A 15,460-nucleotide genomic window follows, 5' to 3' on the forward strand; every position below is an offset into this window, starting at 1 on the left:
AACCATATGTAATGTTCTCTGTAGCAGTGGGTCTGCGATGTTTAAATGATCGATGTCTTTCAGAAATCTCTAGGCACCAGGTGGTACAGTTATTAACCACCCGCTGGAACTTGGCTTTGAAGCAAATCAATTAGGGTTAGGATCTGTACCATCCATAATCAAAGCACAGTAAGTCTTGGCCGCCAGATGTCACTATTCTTCTATTTCCCTCCCGGTGCCCTAAGAGCTGTGAGACCTTATTTTCTGACAAGGGACTGAGGAAAATGCGTGCCTCCCAACATCCCTGGCATTTCACCAAAAGGTCTTTTTAAGAGGAATAATCCTGCCCATGCTGATTTCCTTGGGGCTCTCGAATATCACCTGGACAGTTTCTGACAGCTGAGGATCCAAGTGGCTGAAAATTTGGGGGCTCATCTGGTCAAAAAAATGTTAGAGCCATTTCCTTGAGCTTAAAGTTAAAGGTAGGACTGACCTCATGCGCCTTGAGCCAAGAACTAGCCCAGTGTGGGAGAGGCCATGAGGTGTGTTCTACGAAGATCCTGGAGTCAGGAGACCTCCCTAACCACTTGGATGGCCCCGAGAGCTCACTCACAAAATGAGAAAGTTGGGCTAAGTCATTTCTAGGGTCTAAAAATTCCATGAGCCTCAGTTTTTAAGCACCTCTGTTGAGGAGCATGGGCTGCAGAGTGGGGTGATCTACATTTAAGATAGAAGACTCCAGGGAGGAGAGTGAAATAGGGGTGGAGAAATCCCACAGGGAAGGGAAGGGGAAGTTGAGCATAATTCTCATACAGGAATCTGATATAGGACTGGTTACAGGGCCTAAAAGGTGCTGGGGTGACGAACCTTGTCGTCCTGACTTTTAGGTGATCTAACAGGCCACTCCCCCTCCATTCCAGATCCTACTTAATGATCTGTAGTGCTCAGTGATGTGCCTGTACCACTGTCTCTCCCGGGGCTTGGTTGGATTTAACATGTCGTGTCAGTCAATGTTTGTGGTACCTTCAGGGCATGGGATGTGTTTTATTTCACTTTGAATTTATAATAGTGCAATGTTCAGCTAGCTCAAGCCGGCGGTGGGAGGAAGAAAAAGGAAGAGAAATGGAATTCACTTATTGAGCGCCTACTATATGCCAAGAATACCTAAAGTACTTTACATGTGCTTTTTTTTTTTTTTTTTTTTTCATCTTCAGAAGAGGCTCCTGAGGCAGCATTATGCATAAGGCTCAAACGTAAAGGGGCTGAATTCATATGGTTAAGTGACTCATCCAAGGTCACGAAAATTAAGTGGCGGACTCGCATGGCTATGTATCCATTCTCTGAAGAAGGAAACTGAGACTCTGCACTTATTAAAGATGCGCGCATCTGTAAAAGGGTGAAACCCCAGTCTTGCCTCACTGGGCCTCAAGGCTAGAAGGACCCCCCCCCCCCCCCCCCCCCCCCCCCGGGCTTCGAGGCCCCTGGACTGCAGCCCTCTGGAGGATGCTTCGTCGTATGAGCATCGGCACACGCCCCCCCCCACCCCCCCCCCCCCCCACCCCGACCTAGCTGGAATAGTATTTAGGGCCGCGATTAACGTGTCTCCCTTGCTCCCGTCTCCCTCCGGGCTGCGGAACTGAAGGGCTGCTGGCAGTGCTCTCCGACGGGGTTGAGACTTTGCAGACGGCCCCTGGAGCCGGGCGTTCCGAATTGGCTGAGCGCTTCCCTGGGAGGGCGGGGAGTTCGCCGAGCGGCCGCGGCCGGAGTCCCTGCCTCCCGAGCCGCCAGCCCAGAAGCGGGGAGAAGTTGGGGACGTCGGGCTCGGGGCGTTGGAAGAGACAGCGACAGGCCCCCCCGCCGCGCCCCCCCCACCCCCCGCGCGGCCGGGCCGAGCCCGCGGAGCGTCGCCGCCGCGTCCGGGCTGGGAGCGGGCGGACGTGCGCGGCCCCGCCGGGGCTGGGAGTTTGCAGACCGTCCCTGCCGCGGCCCGCTCGGCGGCGGCCCTGCGGCTCCCGCGGCGGCGGCGGCGGCGGCGGCGGCCCCGGGCGCGATCCAGCCCAGGTAGCCGCGCCGCAGGCTCCGGGCGCCCGAGCCGGTGCCCGTGCCCCGCCGCGTCCCGGGCCCCGCGGGGTCGGCGGCCGGCGGGCGTCCTGCTGCGGCGGCCGCTGTGCTCCAGGAGGTGAGAGCGGCGGGTCGGGGCGGCCGCGTCGGGCTCGCCATCCCCGCGGGGAGATGCGCGCGGAGGGGACCGCGGGGGGGACCGCGGGGGGGACCGCGGGGGGGACCGCGGGGGGGACCGCGGGGGGCGGGGGCGGGGGCGCCTGCACCGGGGGCGGCGGGGCCGGCTGCCGCCTGCGTGGGTGCCCGGGCTGCGGCCGCCCTGCGGGACCCCGGGGCGCCGCGGGGGGCGCGCCCTGACGCCCACCTGCCCGGGGCAGCCGCCCGCGGGGAGGACCGCAGGCCCCGGGGCCCGGGGCGGGGGGCTTGTGGGCTTCTCAGCGGAGCGTCCGGAGGAGGCTCGGGTGGCGCGGACCGGGGCCGAGCCGCGGGCGCGGAGGGGCGCTCGGGCCGCGGAGGAGCCCGGCGGGGGGCGCTGCGGGCGGCCGGGCCGGGCCGGGCCGGGCCGGGCCGGGCTGGGGTCCCCGCGCCCCGGGCGCGCGGGGCGGGCTCGGCCGCGGGCCGGTGGGAGGGAGAGGACGGGAGGCCGGCCCCGGGCCCGGAGGAGGGATGCGGCGGGCGACGCTCGGGGCTGCGGGCCGGGGAGGCTCGGGGCGGCCCCCGCCCCCCGCCCCCGGGAACGGCCGTGGGCCCGCGATCGCGCGGGGGCCCGGGGGCTGCGGGCCGGGGAGGCTCGGGGAGCGGAGCCCACACCCGCGCTGTCCCCGAGAGCATGCTCAGTGCGGCCCGGGGAACTTCCTGCCGAGTCGCGAGCCGCCCCGGCCGCCGCCCCCTGCGGGCCCCCGACCCCCCGGCCCCCCCCGGCCCCTCCCGGCCCGCGGGTGCGGAGTTGGGGCGGCGGGGCGCGGGGGTGACGGGGGGCGGGGGAGGCGGGGAGGGCGCGGGGCCGGGGGGGCGTGCCGGGGCCGGGGGGGGGGGTGTCGGGGCCCGGGGGGGGCCGTGCCGGGGACGCAGGGGGGCGCGCGGGGCCGGGGGGGTCCGTGCCGGGGACGCGGGGCCGGGGGGGGGGCCCGTGCCGGGGACGCGGGGCCGGGGGGGGGTCCGTGCCGGGGCCGGGGGGGGCCGTGCCGGGGATGCGGGGGGGGGTCGTGCCGGGGACGCGGGGCCGGGGGGGGTCCGTGCCGGGGCCCGGGGGGGGGGGGGTCCGTGCCGGGGACGCGGCGCCCACCCGGGCACACACAAAGCCGGGATTCGCAGCTCCCGCGCGGGCGGGGGCGGAGGGGCGCGCGGTCCGGCGGCGTCGGGGGAACCGGGCGGGGCCGGCGCTTCCCCGAGCTGCGGGGCCGAGGCCCGGGGCCAGCCAGGTCCTCCGGACTCGTTAGCACCGGGCTCCGCGGCCGGCGGGGGAGGCCGGGTGCTGGGCGCCGCGAAGTTGCGCAGGGGAAGCCGAGGCTTGCGTGGGCTTCCGTGGGCTTCCGTGGGATGCCAGCGCGCACCGAGAACCGCGCGCACACTCGGGCGGGAGCCCCAGGATCTCGTCCTGCAGAGGGGCCGGGGGGGACTTGGGGCCTCCCCGCACCCCCGTGTCCTCGTCAGGCCCCAGGGGCTTGCTTGGTTTGGACTCTGAGAGCATCCCCCCTCCACCCCCAGCACCTTGAGCCTTGATCAGGATCAGAGCCACCTCGTTTTTGATTCAAGAAATCAAAAGGCAGTTTTTCATGACAGGCAAACCCATCACAGATCCGTCTTGATAAGTGAATTTTCACACACACACACACCCCCCACCGCCTCCCCACTTCTTCTGTCCTACAAATCCTTTTTGTTGTTATGGTATTGTTCAGGGCTGAGATTAGCCGCCTTAACTTTGTTTGGCACCGTTAGGGTTAGGGCGCAGCTGCGTTTCCTAGAGGCCTTTCTAGTTTTCTCCAGTTACCAACTTGCTGCCTGGGCAGCCAGAGTCCAGTGGAGGCGTCCTGAAAAAGCAAAGTGACAGAGGGAAGGACCCCTTTTTACCCCTCTTAGGAGCTGGGAGGAAAGGAGAAGGGAGCTCCGGGGCCTACACCTGACTCCGGCAGAGCTGGGTGCCAGAACTTAAGGGCTAGGCCCCACCTTTGTTCCAGCTTGCCTGGGTTTGGATCACTTAGGGCCGGAGTCACTAGGCGAAGGGAGTCTGCAGTCCGGGTTTGGTTTGCGGCTTTGCGGGGTTTGCATCTACACAGGCAGCTGCCGCAGGGTGGTGTTAGGGCGGACTGGGGTGGCAGGAAGGCTGGGGGGCGCTGCCCGGATCTGCCGGTGGCATCTGTGCGCTCCAGCCCTGCTGCCAAGTAGCTCATGGGCTTTTTGATCTCAGCAGTGCCCATTTCAAGTGCTTTGTGTTTGAAGTGTGGATACAGTACATATATATATTCACACATATGTATGTATATATACGTTTTTATAAAGAAGCATGTGCATATGTGATGTTCTTGGGTAGCATCTTGGAGCTGGAAAGGACCTCAGGAGATCATAGGAATTCGAATTTTCTCCCTTCCCATTCAGTTTTCTCAGTTTAAAAATAACTAAAGCAGCCTTCTGCCCAGCTGGCCTCCGAAAGCGTGGAAATGCCAGAGTCTCCCTATGATTCTAGCCTGGGGGAGGCCTTTGGCTCCTTCCCTGAGAAGTGTGGCTCCTCACAATCCTTTTAACACTACCTTTCCAAATGCTCCATGTGGCTTGGGATCTAAGTCATTGCAGGGTCACCCTCAGATTGATTTTGGCAGGAGACACACAGTGACCGGTGCACCCTGCAGGGATGTCCAGAAAACCGCATAGAGCAGTCATCATAAGACTTGCATTGGGAAGTTCATGTCCTTTCTCACACAGTGGCCATCCAGACAGCCAGTTGCCCTGTTCCTCCCCAAGAGATATAAAAAGTGGTGGGGACTCATTTTATTCCTTCCTTCTTGTGTGTCTTGGCCTCTTGGCTCTAGAAAGGTGGGGTGGTGATGGTGGTGGCAGCGGGGATTTCTGTGTTGATATCGTTATAGTGAATCTCAGGAAAGCATATACTGTCAGGAGCTTTGGCCCCGGGGGTTTGTTGTGGTGTATGCCAAAGTTTGAAAAAGGGTCCCTGTGGCAGATGAAGGGTTGACACATAGCTTTGGCTGACGGAAGATCTATGTGTTCCAGAATCCAGGTATTTTAAAAAAAGAGAAGAGATAAATTTTATATTTGGGGGGAGGATACCTTGTGGGGGAGGGTTGAAAGGTTTGGGTCACAAGTAAATTTGGTGCTTGTCAGTGCAAGTTTTACTAGTGTGCCTTTAAAGTTCCTAAGTGCTTTGAGGCATAGAGTCACTCTTAATAACCAGAAGATGGTTGTACTTTTTAATGTGTTGGAAATTGAGTAAAGATCTCCCCAACCCTTCTTAAAGTTTCTAATCTAAGTCCTCTCCCATACTATGTGGCATCTTGTTTCAACATCAAAAGTCTGAACACCATGTGACCTCTCTGCCAGCTGCGGGTGTGTTCATTGAGTGTTTGGCAGCCACCACGAGCCATACCCTGTGCCGGTGCTGAGGATAAAGATGTCCTTCTTCAAAATTACCTTTTGAACTTTTAATTTATCTGACCTTCTCTCTCAGTGTGTTGATGCAAGCTAATAGCTCTTGGAAGGTCGCCAAGGTGGGTCCCAGGAGCCTTGATACTCTAACCATGTCCTCTCAGCTGGAAGCGTGGGCACTTGAGCTCTGTTTGCCTACTTGGGCTATTTTATTTGTTTGTTTTTTCAGTGCTACAGTCAAATTCATGTTTCCCTGGCTTTGTCACATCTGGAAAGCTGGAAAGCTATGTGTGCATGAGAGGGGTTGGAAGGATCACTGGATCACTTCAAAATCCCAGCACTCTCTTATCTGAACACATAACCTTCTGGAAAGAGAACAGGAGCCTTCCTGTCAAGGCCTTTTGTGCGGCCTGAGAAATCTAGACAGGCAGGGGGAATAAGCTGTCCTGGCTGGCTTTCGGGGAGTTCTCTCTGTGAACTGCACTACCCCCCACTGCCATGTTTATGTTGAGGCCTGCTGGACCTTGGCCCCGGTTGGGGTGGTTATAGGGGATGGCTAAGAGTATTTCTCTACACTGTTGCCCATGAACTTAGGAGTGGGGTACATCCAAGTACTTCACTACTTGTATGAGTTAGATACTGGTGTTTGCATTTGATTTATTAAAAAAAAAAAAAGCCAGCACTTCAAGGTTACCCCTAGACTAGAATAACAGCCTCTCTTTTGCATCCCTCTGTGATTTTTTGTGGCTGGCCCTGGAGGAAATGTGTGCCGCCCACCCACTCCTGTCTCAGCTGCACTCCTTAGTGTTGTAGTTCTGAGCACAGACAGCTTATAAGTCCTGTCACGCTGGTAAGATGCTTTTCATAAGTATCCTACACAGAACAGTCTTCCACTATAAAAATGTTGGATCTCTTTCACGGCTCTGTCCACCCATAGGAATGTGTTGTGTTGGCAATCGTGACAGATATTATGTGTCCTTGTGGAGAAGGTCAAGAACTGGGCAGGACGATGGAGATGGGGTGGAAAGATTTACCTTCTATAATTGACATGATTGCAAATGCTTCCTTCCTATTTCCTTTTCCATTCCCTACCATTCCAGTAAGGTGGACACTGGTCATTACCAGTTTGTATCTTGGGACTCTGAGGTGTTTGCGAGGTTGTGAAACTGTGTGGTCACCCACAGCTAGCAAGTGGCAGGGCGAGGATGTGAACCCAGGTGGTCTAGGTCCAGAGTCCACACTAGCTGGGTTATGCTTAGTGGAGGCTAGCAGGCTCACCCCGAAGCAGCCAGCACTTTCTTTCCAACCAAAGCCAAGAGGCACCTTAGCCACTCAGGGGTTGATAAGTGGCTCAGGGAGATCCTTCCAGATTCCTTCTCTTTCTAGCCAAGGACCTGGGGGTGCAGAGGGCGAGAAGGGCTTCCTTGAAGTCTCTTCAGCCAGTGGGCAGCAGTGACAGAGCCGGATTTTCAGGTCTGACCCTTGGCCCCACAGGAACAATCGATAACAAATGATAACAGTTCTGTGTCTCCTTTGTCTAGAGACACGATTCAGGAAGCAAATGTGCTGGTCATTTGGCATCTCTCCCTCCTCCTCCTAGAACTTCCTCTGCCTGGGAGCTCGCATCCAACCTCCCCTTAGAATCTGGTGGGGATCCACTTCTTTTCTCCATCCCCAAACAGGAGAATCTGAGCGACTACGTTAATGCCTTTAAGTGACGTGTCCCCTTCCTCATGTCCTTAAATTTGACATCTTAAGAATACAGTCTGGGTTGGATTTTCCATTTCACTCTTAAGTTTTCTCTCTTTCTCTTTGTGTCTTTCTGTTTCAGTAAGTGTGCATGTGTGGGTGGGTGCGTGTGTATGTGTGCGTGTGTGGGCTCCTGGCCTTGCTCAGCATCGATTTCCGCTCTACAGGAGCGTGGGGTCAGTAAGGGGTGACCTGGCGGGGGCCTCGGGGCTATTTCTTCACAGTTCCAGTAAAGGGCCAGTGAGGACATCCCCACAGAGACAGTCCCCACATCAAGTGCCCACATCCCCAGTGTCCGTGGGATCCTGGAAAGATTGCAGAAGATACTCCTCTGACCACGGGGATCACCGCGCTCCGTGGGATCTTCCAGCTGGGTGTTACAGCGAGCACCATTTCCTTTTATTTTACTCCTTACCCACCACCAGGATGGCATCGGGCCTCCTAGGGCGCCTGCCTGTTCCTGATTCTGAACATTTCTGGTTAACAGATAGCCCCTCGCTGCTCTCAGAGTTTAAAGGCTGGTCCTAGTGAGGGCCCACACCGAAGCGCTCAGTTCAGTTGGAGGCAGTGTGCGAATGAAGAACACATTAATTCAGCCCACGTGACCACGTTGGGCCTCAGTTCTTATGTTGAAAAGTAAGAGGGGATTGAATGAGCTCCAAAGTTCTGTTCAGTCCTAACGTTGTATAATCCTCTACATATGGCGAAGGAGGTGTGGAATAAAGAAAGAAGATTCCCTTACTGAATAAAAAAAGATTGAGGAGAGGCTCAAGTTGTTTTCGCTTTTGCTGGTAGGCTCCCTTCGGCAGACAGTTGAAATGCTTACCTAAGAAGAACCAACCCTTTATTACCACGATTCTTTAGGGATGTTTATTCTTGTATACTTAGAAGTAAAAAGCCTTGGTCCTTCTCAGCCTAAAAATAACCCGCTTCCCCTTGTGAAGCTGTGTCTTCCTTTGGGGAATGGAGATCCTGAGAGCAGAAGATGACCAGGCCCCGGAGTAGCCTGGTGCCCTGGCCCGGTGCCCGGGGAATGTGGCTGCGGATTTACCCTGCCACGAACTGGGCCACGGTCTGTGTACACGCCTTCGTGACCGCTTCCCTGCGAAACAACTTCGTCGAAAGAACAGGGAGTTTGATATCAATCTCCTTGCAGCTGCTTTTTTTTTTTTTTTCTTCCTTAACCATCTGTTATTTTCAATTCCGATTTTTTTTTATTTACTAGCGCTCATGCCAATGAGTTTTCTAAATGACCGACTCTTTCTCTTACGCATCTTGTTTGGGAGAGCACTGTCCCTGCCTCATGCTAAGTATGATGTTCCTGCGTTCCTTCAGCACGTTTCTTAGTATTTCTAATGTGCTTCTGTGGGATCTCCCTTGCCCCCATCTCCTGTAATTTTTCAGAGCCACCGGGGTTAGAGGCAGCACTGAGTGGGGATTTGGAGAGGGAGGGTCTCCAGAGGTGACATTATGTGGGAGATCATTCATCATCCATTATTTAGGACATACAGATCTAATTCTCTTGTGGCTGAATGTTAATCATTGTTCTTCTGTAGATTCACCATTCCTTATGTTTCCCCCCCCCCTTCCTGTATTTGCTTTTCTGATGTCCAATAAACTTCAGAAAGGCCCAGTTTTTTCCTAGGTCAGTAAAAAAAAAAAAAAAAAAAAACCAATGCATCTGACCCGAGGGTCTTCTCAGAAAGGAGTGTAGAGCTCTAGAAAGCATGTGGAAGCTCCATCACCTGGCACAGAGTCTGTGCACATGGCCAGTCACACGATCAGCGGTACAGCAAGGACATCATGGGTAAAGCCCCACCATGGCAGGCTGGCCTCTGCAGGTAGCTGGCTGTCTTCATGCAGACCAATTCAACGTTCTAGGATTCCGGTTCCTCATGTGTCAAATGAAGCATCTCTTTGCTTCTCCTACATCTGTGGGATTCTCTTAGTGTGCCTTTTTGGCTGAGTTCAGCCTGCTTATCTAACTCTGCTTTCTTTAATCTGCCCTTCATGTGCTTAAGTATTTTTCTAGTTGTGAGGGCCTGTTTGGTTGTGCTTGTTTATGGTTCTGTCATTTAAATTAATCAGTGGACTTTCTATAGATATCTTTTTCTCCCTTACTGAGAGCATGATTCATGGGCTTATGAACCCAACAAGTTGGGACTCTGTGAAATGGTGTGTGTGTGTGTGTGTGTGTGTGTGTCCGTGTCTATATACCACTAGGCCATATTGCCTTGTTGTCATATTATCTACAAAAGGAAGTGGGAGTGAGCCAATTAGAGCTGCAGATCTGCTGTAGCCATCAGTTAAAAGAAGTCTCTAGAAATTTTATGTGGAAAGATTTTGTTAATATGGCTTTTCTGTAGCACATGCTTGTCAGAGTTCTAGCTACAGACGTCTTTGAAGATCGTATGGATGGTAATTTTATTGCACTTTCCTAAGACTGCAATAAAGTGTTTTCCATGATGAGTTGCTTATTCTATCATAATGCCTTTTCTCTAATTGCCCCTATAACCCAGAATCAGATGCAGCTTTCCATTTTGGATGCCATGCCTCGTAGTGTTCTCCGAGTTTTGGTTTCTTTCTCCCACTCCAGTGGCTTCCAGAGAGACTTTCCTGTTTGCTTCTTCTCAGTCTTCAACATAAAGATTACAAGATTATATACTCCTGTTACTGCTGTGACAAATAACCATAAATTTAGTGGCTTAAAGCAATACATATTTATTGTTTTATAATTCTGTGGGTCAGAGATCTAACACAGGCCACTCTGGCTAAGAACAAATGTCCACTCCTTCTGGAAGCTCTAGGGAAGAATCCGATTCCATGCCTTTTTCAGCTTCTAGAGACGGCCCACATTCGTAAGAGTGTGCCCCTTCTTCCACCGTCCAAACTGGTAATGCTGAGCTGAGTTCTTGTCCCTCTGCCATCAGCCTGGCCCCCTGACTGCAGCTGAGAAAGGTTCTCTGATATCAAGAATCTATGTGATCAGATCGGGCCCACCCGGATAATCCAGGATGATCTCCTCATCTCAAGGTTCTTAATGTAATCCTGTGTGTCCTGTAAGGTAACGTATTCACAGGTTCCAGGGGTTAGGACATGAACATCTCTGGGGCCATTTTTCTTTGCTCAAAACTCTTTGGAAAGAAAGGTGTTTTTACTCTTTATGTAGAACTCTACCTTACTGTCATGGAGCTTTAGTGTCATATAGGATGTTGGCTTGGCCCTCATCGTTTTTGAATATATTAAAATGAACTGTTTGCAAAATGGTATTTAGGATTTGAGTCCTGCTGTGGTGGGACATTGAGCTGTGCACGTTTACATGTTCAGCCTGATGCAGTCCTCAGCGGACCTCCTGCAGTGAGGAAACTGAGGTGCAGAGGGAACTTGCCCAGGGTCGTGAAGCCAGAAGTGCCAGAGACAGGATATAAGAGTGGATCTCACTGATGCCAAAGCCTGGTTTCTTTTCACTTTCTGCCTCAGATGTGATAATGGAAAAACAAAATGAGAAATGGTAATGGGGAAATGTAAAATAATGTCAAATCTCTCTGCTTCTGCCAAGGTGATGACAAACAATAACTGTGGCCTGTAGTAAACTGATTGCACTAATGGCCGCAATTAATGGCCTCCCTGCATCTACACTTTTTGCCTTATAACTTTGTAGTCTCCCTCTGTCACCTCCCCCACCGCTGGGATTGGCCCGTGTGACACTTTGGCTAGTGGGATATTAGCAAATTCCCGTAAACAGAGTTTAAGAGAGGCTGTGTGTTTCCAGTTGCCTTTTGCACATCTGGGCTTGCTGTCTCAGATCCCTGCCACTGCCATGAGAATGCGCCCAGGATAGCCTAATGGAGACCTCTGAGAGACACATGGGGATGAGCCAAGTTGTGTCAGCCGAGGCCACCCTAGACCAGCCAGCCTCCTGCTGAACTCTTGGGTGTGCAAGTCTCCTGAGCATGTCTTGCCAAGATCAGTTAAGCCTGTCCTAGATCACCAGAACCACCCAGAGAACCTATGGAGTTGTAGAAACAATTGATGATTGTTGTTCTAAGCCACGGGGTCCTGGGGAGGTTTGTTACATGGCAACTGCTAACTGTTACACACCTCATATCAGGTGTTTGAATAGCATAATAAGTATTTTTAGTGTCCTTTTGAAGATCATTTTGGACTGCTCATGTAACTAGTTAATATTCTCTTTAAAAATTTAATGCATTTTGGGGCACCTGGGGTAGCTCAGTTCTATTGAGCGTCTTCCTTCATATCAGGTCATGATCCCAGGATCCTGGGATGGAGCCCTGCATTGGGCTCCGCCTCCTTCTTTCTCTTGTGCGCTCTCTCAAGTAAATAAATAAAATCTTAATAAAAGAATTTAATGCATTTTAAAATATTCTTTTAAGGTTATACTGTAAGCTCAAGAATTTGCCCATTGTACCCTTTCTTCTTTCTTTCTTTTCTTTTTTTTTTTTAAATATGAATGTCTTTTAAATTCTTATCAGTTTAAGTCCAAAGCAAACTTGCTTTTTCTCCTCAAACTATTTGTTACTTCTAGCACCATGGCTTTGACCCCAAGGTACAGCAAGAAATACATATTAACTCTTAAACTCACATATAAATGTATATAATGGCAAGAGTTTCAAGACACAGGGTCTACCCCTCTGCCTCTGATGCCCTCAGATGCTTTCCCTTCTGTTTCATTGACTTAAAAAATGCTGGTCAGGAGTCAGCACTACGGCCTACTGATTATTTCATAAAGTTTTATTAGAACCAGCCACTCCTGTTTGTTCATGGATTGTTTATGGCTGCTTTTAAGCTCCCATGGCAGAGTTGGATAGTTTAGGCCTGCAAAGGCTAAAGTGTTCACACCTGGCTTTTGAAGAAAAAGTTTTCTGACCGCTGCACTGAACTGATTCCATAACCTATCGCTTAGTTGCGACCCTCCATTTGGATGACACTGTTCAAGTGACCTTTAGGTCTCTTGATAGTCTTCTGGAAATTACACTAAACAAAGCTGTCACATGTGAAAACTACCCCTTTCCCGTGTCCTACTCAGACTCTCTGTTCTATTTACTTAGATTCAACAATTAACGTTTTTGTGATTTAACATCCTACCTGACTGGCTTACATAGGACACTTTCCAAGCATTTCTAAAATGTTTCATTTTAAGTAATATTATCTACCCCCCCCTTTCAAATTTAAATGAGGCTTTCATGTGGAAACTAGCTGGAATTAAAATGGACACAGATTCCATTCAAGGGCTACTTATTTATTCATTAGATTGCAGCAGTGCCTTTTTTTGTGTTATAATGGAGTCCATTAGTGCAAGTGGTAGAGAAACAGAGGTAGCTTCTTTTCACCACACCTTTCTGGCAGTTGGTCTTTATTACTGCATTTCTGAATTAGGGTGGTATTCTTTCCGAACATAAGAAAATTTAAACACATTAAATCATAGACTTTGGGGGGCAGGAAAGACTTTGGAAAACATTATTTTTTCATTCAGATCCCAGTTAGGCCTTTAAAGGCCAAATTTTTCTGACACCTAAATTTTCCAAGCCTGTCAAGGAAGGACGACGATGTTATTTATGTTGTTTTGGCTAATGAGATTGATGGAAAGGAGCTGAGGCAGAAAAGGCTTCAGAATGACCTGGATATATCTTTCTAGAATCTGTAATACCAGGTAAAGAATGGTCACTGACTCACTTATTTATTGGAAGTGAGAAAGAAATCAAAATAAATGAGCTTCAACTATAGCCCAGAGAGTAGGTAAAATCTGAGAAATGACCCCTAAATAAGGTAGCTTCTTTGACGCTAGAATAGATTCTTCTGAGTATTTTTTAAGGTTTTATTTATCTGAGAGAAAGAGAGAGAGAGAGAGAGAAGGAGAGAGAGAGAAAGCGTAGAAGTAGAGGGAGCAGCAGAGGGAGAGGGAGAAGCAGGCTTCCCACTGAGCAGGGAGCCCAGTGCAGGGCTGATCCAGGACCCTAGATCCTGACCTGTGCTGAAGGCAGATGCTTAACGGACGGAGCCGCTCAGGCGCCCCCTGAGTATTTTTGATCTTAGCTGCCTCCCCTTAGTTCAGGCAGGTGGTTGGACTGTTCTGAGTGCTAGCAACAGAAACCTGATGGAGCTTGCTTCAGTAAAAGTGGAGAATTCACATTAGGGCCCCAGGAGCAGCAGCCCGGAGCCTCCAGCAGTGTGGGCTCTCAAGGCTCTGGGAACTCCAGGAACCACCTTTCCTTCCTCTCTGAGTCCTCTGCTGGGTTGGTTAATTCTACTACCCATGTCTTGTGCCCTTTTTTTTTTTTTTCCCCAAGGGCAGGACCCTGGATAACTCTAGCTACTGGGGAAATCCCCCAGGAAGACTAATCTTTCTTGTAACACCAATTCCAGTTTCCTGGGGAGTATCTCCTCAGTGGCCCAGCTTGACCTGACCCAGAGGTGGGCATAGCTAGGAATTGCGTTTTGGATTTTGGCTAGCTCCAGGGAGTTTTATGGGTTTTTTTTTTTTTTTTTTTTTTAGAAATCTGTGGGGAAGTTTTGGTGGTTAATGATTGAGACCAGGGATGCTGCCCATCTGTGGCGGGTAGAATAGTTTTGTTTTTTAAGACATTATTTATTAGAGAGAGAGAGCGAGCGCACTATGCACGAGCATGAGCAGGGGATGGGGCAGGTGGAAAGGGAGAAGCAGATGCTCTGCTGAGCAGGGAGCCCAACTTGGGGCTTCATTCCAGGACCCTGGGATCATGATCTGAGCCACTGAGGCGCCCCTAGAACAGCCTCACCCTCCGAAATGTATCCCATGCCCCACTCGGAGGTAATCACAGACAACAAAACCTGTTTACCGCCTGAACCTAGAGGCCCTGCCTTACATGTACAAAGAACATTTTGTATGTTTTAGGTAAGCATTGACTTTCTCAGCTGACAAAGAAAGATTGTGCTTTGTTTCATCGGGAAATGTACCAAGAGATGTTTGCCATTTTGGAAGATCACACCACCCCTGGCATCACCACGTCACCAGGTTTAGTCCTCATTTGTAGCCGACCCATTTTCTGATGTTTACACCAGAACACAAGCAACTAATAACCCCATTATGCCTCCTAGATTGGTCTTACCCAACTATTTGCATATTGAAATACCTGTTCGGTTTAGGATTATTTTCCTTTTATTCTCATTTATATTATTCTTAGGGCAACAAGTAGATATGTTTGAAATTGTGTTTAGGAGGGTTATCTAAGAAGTTGATTTGAGGCAATAGAAGGGTATTAGAAGTTTGCTATAAGCTGGGAGCTTCAGGGCTGATAGAGGTTAGAACACTGCATTAGGAAAACTGATTTTGTAAAGTTATTTTTTCTTCTAGCCTAATGATCCAGCTGAATTAAATACTCTTAACACTGACCATTTAGAAAATAAGAAAACTGTCTCATGCATTTTGTGCAGCCGACTGTGAAAAAAGGAATAGACGTGTTGGCCCCATCCAGCTCCTCCCTGTGGATGGTGGACTCTCCATGGTGCATACTGCCCACCCTCCCCTATATGTGGTTTCTGGCTCCTGCCGATCCAGGGCTCGGTTGTGAGCCTCCTCATCATTCTCTCCCATGGAAGAGCCATAGGAGTAGAGAATGAAATCAGATTATCACATGAGTTTCATATAAACTACTGCAGACCGCACCGTCAGGCTTCAAGCTCAAGCTGTGAGCTTGCACAGGAAATTCTACACCTTGATTTTCACTAACCTTAGCAGTGTTGAGCAATTCTTATCTTTTGAATGTTGGCCAAAAATCACATTAATATTAGTATTGTCTGTGACTATTTCACCAGTAGAAATCCAATATTTTCATATCACATTATAGATGTCTGACAGATATCTTGAAATATCAATACTTTAAAATGGTGGTGGTGATTACACCTGCTGCTAGATAGTGTTATTTCACACATTAATAAACAAACATATGTTGTTATATCACAATTTAAAAGATAATTTGGTAACTGTGCTTAAATATAACTAACTTCCTCCATAATCCTATGTATTTCATTTTATGTATTCACAGGAAGGGGTCTATGGTCCTCCCCAGTCTGCCGA

At 50.9% G+C, this 15,460-nt stretch overlaps 1 protein-coding gene across 3 annotated transcripts in view; it reads left to right on the forward strand.

Annotated features, from left to right (window-relative positions):
* Positions 1-2,023: 2,023 nt before the first annotated feature.
* MGAT5 (alpha-1,6-mannosylglycoprotein 6-beta-N-acetylglucosaminyltransferase) overlaps positions 2,024-15,460 on the forward strand; it is a 333,678-nt gene continuing 320,241 nt past the window's right edge. For all 3 annotated transcript variants that reach the window (XM_072757610.1, XM_072757608.1, XM_072757609.1), the window contains exon 1: positions 2,024-2,158. The gene's annotated coding sequence lies outside the window, so the exon portion shown is untranslated. The remainder of the gene's footprint in view (positions 2,159-15,460) is intronic.

This window comes from Vulpes vulpes, chromosome 5 (assembly GCF_048418805.1).
Source record: "Vulpes vulpes isolate BD-2025 chromosome 5, VulVul3, whole genome shotgun sequence".
Classification (NCBI taxonomy): domain Eukaryota; kingdom Metazoa; phylum Chordata; class Mammalia; order Carnivora; family Canidae; genus Vulpes; species Vulpes vulpes.